Source organism: Semicossyphus pulcher, unplaced genomic scaffold (genome assembly GCF_022749685.1).
Source record: "Semicossyphus pulcher isolate SPU_LCO1_2020_fin unplaced genomic scaffold, fSemPul1.0.p SCAF_24, whole genome shotgun sequence".
NCBI lineage: Eukaryota > Metazoa > Chordata > Actinopteri > Labriformes > Labridae > Semicossyphus > Semicossyphus pulcher.
The window spans coordinates 11,095,991-11,102,223 of record NW_027211698.1 but is presented as its reverse complement, the minus strand read 5'-3'; the positions used below and the strand labels follow the sequence as shown (position 1 = coordinate 11,102,223).

The 6,233-nt window shown below is 38.6% G+C and overlaps 1 long non-coding RNA gene across 1 annotated transcript; it reads right to left on the bottom strand.

The window, feature by feature from the left end:
- Window positions 1–1,140: 1,140 nt before the first annotated feature.
- LOC138603756 (uncharacterized) lies at window positions 1,141–5,793 on the bottom strand. Its single transcript, XR_011309254.1, has 5 exons — window positions 5,631–5,793; window positions 4,080–4,192; window positions 3,493–3,605; window positions 2,646–2,742; window positions 1,141–1,325 (listed from the first exon to the last, which is right to left on the bottom strand). It is a non-coding gene; the product is annotated as an uncharacterized lncRNA (long non-coding RNA).
- Window positions 5,794–6,233: the final 440 nt, after the last annotated feature.

Here is a 6,233-nt window from a genome sequence, read left to right as displayed (position 1 = left end):
CAAAGCAGAGTTAGATGAAGTTCTGCTTAGGTCGAGAGATCCTACTACTTTCTAGTCAACTGCTTTTAGCATTTAGCCACTTCTTGACCATACAGAGAAGCTTAAACTCCAGGCTAAGAAGTGGTTGAATGCTAAAAGCAGTTGACTAGAAAGTAGTAGGATCTCTCGACCTAAGCAGAACTTCATCTAACTCTGCTTTGGACTAGAGATCTTAAACACCGACATTACCTCCATCATCCACTACCAATTAACATGTTTCTAAATACAGGAAGATTATTATAACCATAAAATGTACATAAAATAACATGTTATGCTCATGAAAATAGTAGGCAACTTTTAGAACATTAATCAGAATATAGAAAACACAGCTGAACGATGAAACAGCAGTGAAACATTTGGGGCGACACCAAAAGGAGATCCATCCTGACAAAGCTTCTCTGACTGCTGACTAAACCTGACAGAGTTTATATGTTCACACATGAATGGACAAGGCTGGGACATGTTTCTTTTCCTTTATTTTTGAATGACAGATGAATAAATACATCCAACATAATACGTGTCTGAGTTTTCTTTCATTAATGAACAAGGCTGGCCATAAAGAAGGAAAAATAGGGCAGAACAATAAATACAACAAAACACTTCACGAGTGCGACAAGAAAAATAAGTGGTGTAGAATCCCGCCTGGTCTCCTTCGTCCTCAGGGAGGGAAGGTCAAATGCTTTCATTATCTTCTACTGTTGTGTTCCAGCTTTTAAGTCTTATAAATGTGGGGAGTATATTTATGATTTCCCCTCTTCCTGATTGATAGCCAACTGATATGTTAAATAGATAACGAAGGTCTGGAAGAACGTTGCGCCATATTTCAAAGTAAAACTACATATTTAATAATCCATTATGTGTCACTAGTTAACTCCTAATGTTAGCATTCAACCACTTCTTAGTCAACATTACCATTAGCTTGGACTTTAAGCTTGATTGTAGTGTAAAGTCCAAGAAAATAGTAATGTTGTTGTAGTTGAATGCTAACATTAGCAGTTAACTAGTGACACATAATGGCTTATTAAATATGCAGTTTGACTTTGAAATATGGCGCAACGTTCCTCCAGAGCTTCATTATCTATCGACTTACCGGTTGGCTATCAATCAGGAAGAGGTGAAAGGATAAATATGTACGATTCCCCACATTTACAAGACTGAAAAATTGGAACACAGCAGTACAAAATAATAAAAGCATTTGAGCTTCCAAACCTGAGCGCGACGTCCGAGGAGGACCCTCCCATCTCCAGGAACGCCTCGATGAGAAGTCGATGTCTTCGGTGGAGTCCCTGTTAAAGAAGAAAAACAAGTGTTAGTTTCTGATTCTCATTCAATGTGTTTTAGTCTGTAAAACTTTTTACTGCTCCAAGAGACAACTGAAAATAACACAGGCTACTAAACTGACGACTCAATCACTACACAACTCAAGACAGCCTTACTCAAAGCTTCTGCCAGCTAACAAGCCTAAAACCAATACATACTTTGAGCTAATAAACCTCAAACACATTTCAAAGACAACATCTAACCCGAAGCATCTCAAGCCAAAGCGTGCTTTACAAATGAATATCACAAGCAAACTAAAACTTTAACTAACTTCAACTTTACTAAACACATTTAGCAATATGAGATAATTTGCACTTTTTCTAAAGAAAAAAACTACCCTACCAGACTGACCCGAAGACGACCACTCAAAGCTTCTCTGACATCACTAACAAGACTAAAACAGTCGAGCTTACAGAGCTTCAGAGCTAATTCTGACAAACTTCACACACTGCTTCAAGAGACAACAAATCTACCAACAACACAAGTAGCACTGTGAGCTAATCTGTCACTACACACCTGGGCTAATGTTAAGACATTAAACCGAGAGTCAACAGCAGGCAAACGACCATTTACACGCAAAGCTCTTACTAACAAGTCTCCTCCGCAGTACACATCTCAACTGGTTTAAATAAACCACAACACTAACAACTTCAACGGACAACAGATTGACCAACAAGAATATTGTCTCAAACGTATCGCACATTATGAAAATCTACCAACAAACTACTAGAGTAACCAGGCCTACAATCACGACACATCTCAGCTCGTTAACAAAAATGTCAAAATAAAAGTCCACAACAAACAAGACAACGCTCAGCAACAAGTCTAAAGCTAATATTTATAGCTAAGACAGCGTAATAAAGTTAACTATCATAAGCAGGACAAGAAAGCACTTTCAGCAAGACAGCCACACTCAAAGCTTCTCTGACGTCACTAACAAGACTAAAATTAACATGACCGTTTAAATTTACAGACCAACACAGCAAATTCTGTAAAACCTATCACACACAAGACGACAACTCTACCAACAACCTGTTAAAAACCACTTAAGAAGCCACCTACTGACTCACTACACATCTGAGCTGCAGGCAACTCGACAGTTCACGCCCCGAGCTCTCACTGCAGCCTTGTTCTACAACATCAGCATGAAGAACAACGGCTGGTACTCACAACAATGACACCTATCAAGTCTTCTATCTTACAATCTTTCAAAGGGTCGGATATATAACCTCAACAACTCTACCTCAATATTTAACTCTATTTCTAATACAGAGAAAGCTTCCTACCTCAGAGCTTCAGCACAAAGGAGATGTCAACTCAGGTGGTCTGTGTGTCGTCTACTGAGGGCACAGATCAACAAGTCCATCTGCCGACGTCTGGACCCTGAAACACAAGAAATAAAGTCATGAGTCTTTTGAGTTTCAGACTGAACCATGATGCACACATTTAAAACAACCTGTGTATGAATAAAAACTTGGTATTTGCACTGATAAACTGTTTCTTCCTATTTCATTTACATTTAAGGTGTTGTTAGTTTTTCTACATTAATTATTTTGTTAAACTACACCGCCTGGTGGCGAAAGAGAAAACAAGGAGGACATTTATGGTGACGTTTGACAATATCTCACAATAAAGTTCGTATTAAAGTGTGTTTTCATTAAACATTAAAGTATACTCTGATTTTCTTTTACAGTAACAGACTTAAAGTATTTGTGTGAACTGCATCAAGAACAGAAACACGCTTTTATTTCAAACTATGTTCCTGCCAAATACAGAGATGGAGCAATTTAATCAATCAGCCATAAATCACTTGTGGTGGAAGTGGCGCCCTCTGGTGGTTAGTTTTATCTTAACCTGCACAGAACAGTTAATCAGACTGCTGCTTTGTGTTGATTTCTTAGAGCTAATGAGGCACAAAACACAGGACTGTGAGCTGATTGATTACATTTAGTTAATAGATTACTCAAGTATCTCCTCTGACATCTTTCCCTTAAATTCTTTATGAGAAATCACAACACAGTTGGACTATTAATAGTGAATCAAATGGTTAAGAATGATCCTAGTAATCACAATACTGTCAGGAACACAACCATTCACACTCTGAGCTCTCACTACACAGAGAAAGCGTCCTACCTCAGAGCTTCAGCACAGAGGAGACGTTCTCTCGGGTGGTCTGTTCGACGTTCTTCCATCATGTCATCCACTGAGGCCGCAGATCTACAAGTCAACCGGCAGACGTCTGGACCCTGAAACACAAGAAATAAAGTCTTTTGAGTTTCAGACTGAAACATGATGCACACATTTAAAAAAAACCTGTGTGTATGAATAAACACTGGGTATGTGCACCGATAAATTTTTTCTTCCTATTTCATTTACATGTATTGTTGTTAAAGAAAAATAAGTCTTAGTATAGCAATACATCAGTTTACACTTTAAGTTATTACTCCATAGTATTTCTCTACTTCTGCAGCATAAACAACAACAGCTGGGTCTCACTTTAAAAAGGCTTCAGTTCTGCCATTGAAAATAACAACCAGGAATTAAAGACATGCAAACACTGAGCTGAACTACACCATGATGAGAGCCAATAACCTAAACGTGAGCAATTTTTCTTCCCAATGTTAAATACAACAAAAGGAGCCGCTGCCTCTCTCTGCTTCAATATTCAACTTTCTTCAACATGAAACACAGCAGCTGATAAGACAAAGAAAGCGTCCTACCTCAGAGCTTCAGCACAGAGATGTTCTCTCAGGTGTTCTGTGTGACGTTCCTCTTCCAACATGTCGTCCAGTGAGGCAGCAGATCTACAATTCCGCCTGCAGACGTCTGGACCCTGAAACACAAGAAATAAAGTCATGAGTCTTTTGAGTTTCAGACTAAACCAGCCTCTGTGTATAAATAAAAACTGGGTATTTGCACTGATAAATTATTTCTTCATATTTCATTCATTTTGTTGATAGTTTTTCCACGTTAATTATTTTAACTATAATGTAATAAAACCTGTTGAAATTGCTGAAAGATTGAGGGGGAAATAGAAATGTTCTTAGGAATTGATCTCATAATGATTGTCCTAGTTAAATTGGTATACATTGCAGATCATTGCTTACTGAATTACAATGTGATAGTGGGAAACATGGCATCAACGCTAAGTCAGTTTGAATGAAAGTCACCACAACATCAGAAGATCAATAAATCAAGCTTAGTTTCCTGAGAGAAAAACTACTTCATCAACCGTCTGTAAATCCATAAGTATCATTCTAGTAATCACATGTTAAAACATATCAATGGAAAAAGGCTGATAACTCGGCTTCACTAGAACAGTAGAAAAGCAGTTGGTAATGTGAGTTATTAGCAGAAATAAGCGCCTAGTGTGCAATAATGAAATTAAAACTGCGCCATAACTAATAAAACTGCTGCTGGTAACCAACTATACTTAAACAAGAGAAAACATTAACAGAGCCATGCATGAAATCTGTACATTACAACACAAGCCACAACCAACACAAATAACACAACTGCGAACAGCTCAATAAGTTACTCTGAAATCTTACATTAATTATATGTTGTTTGTTTATTGTCCTCTGTTGCCCTCCTTCCCATCCAACCTTGTGTTTGGTCGTCAGAAAGGCTATACATGTAATGCTTTGCTGGCTGCTAATGCTAATTTTGGCGCCAAAAAGTGGATTACTTCTGACAATAACAGCAAGAAAACTACGAAAAAAACAACCTAAAATAAAACATTCCTATTCACAGTTATCTATAATCTCCTTCACGCGTGATTTGGGCAAATACAGGCAATGCTAGGCTATACAGGTAATGCTAGCCGTTTATGCTAATTTGGCGCCAACAGGTGGATTACTTCCGACGATAACAGCAAGAAAACTACGAAAAAAACAACCTAAAATAAAACATTCCTATTCACAGTTATCTATAATCTCCTTCACGCGTGATTTGGGCAAATACAGGCAATGCTAGGCTATACAGGTAATGCTAGCCGCTTATGCTAATTTGGCGCCAACAGGTGGATTACTTCCGACGATAACAGCAAGAAAACTACGAAAACACAACCTAAAACAATGACGTTCCTTTTACCACATCATATGTAATCTCCTTCACGCATCATTTGGGTGAATTTGACCACTTGGTCGTTTTATATCGCCCCAAACAGCCAGGGTGGCAACTTTAGCTACAGCCGTTAGCATAGCCTTATGCTAGCTAGCGTGCCGCAGCGTCCACGTGTTTTACGTGTGTTTGTGTGGCTTTTTACTGACCTCATTATCCACACGAAACTGCAGTTCTTCGTGTTTTTCGTTCAGACTCTCCTACTTTTCCTCTGGTTCTCCACATATCGTTGAGACGCAGGTTCGTGGCGAACACAATGCGACCCGAGCGATATAATGCCGCAGCTTTTAAAGGGCTCAGCCACTACTGCCTTGTTTGTGTCACGTGACTTACTACGCATACGTCACTTGACTTTCTACGCATGCGTCCTATGTTCTTCTTGGGTATTATTGGCGGACTACAAACCGACGTTAAAGGTGCCTAGCGCCACCTACTGTATCGGAGTGCGCATGTCTTCATATTCTGTTAATTAAACCAGTTTTGTTTAAATGTCTAACTATCTATCTATGGCTTTTCATTGAGCTTATTTCTGCATATTGTAAGATAAGAAAGGGAGCGGGTTAAAGGTGGTAGTTAGTTACAAGTGGTTGGCAAACTGAAGAAAGGACTACATGAGCAGCATTCATTTGGTTCTCCACTCATTTATTAGGGGTCTGCCTTTAATTTGTCACTTACTGTATACAACATAATTTGCCTTTTTAAGATAGTATAATACTGGTTAATTGCTACACTTATTTTAACTTTTTCATACC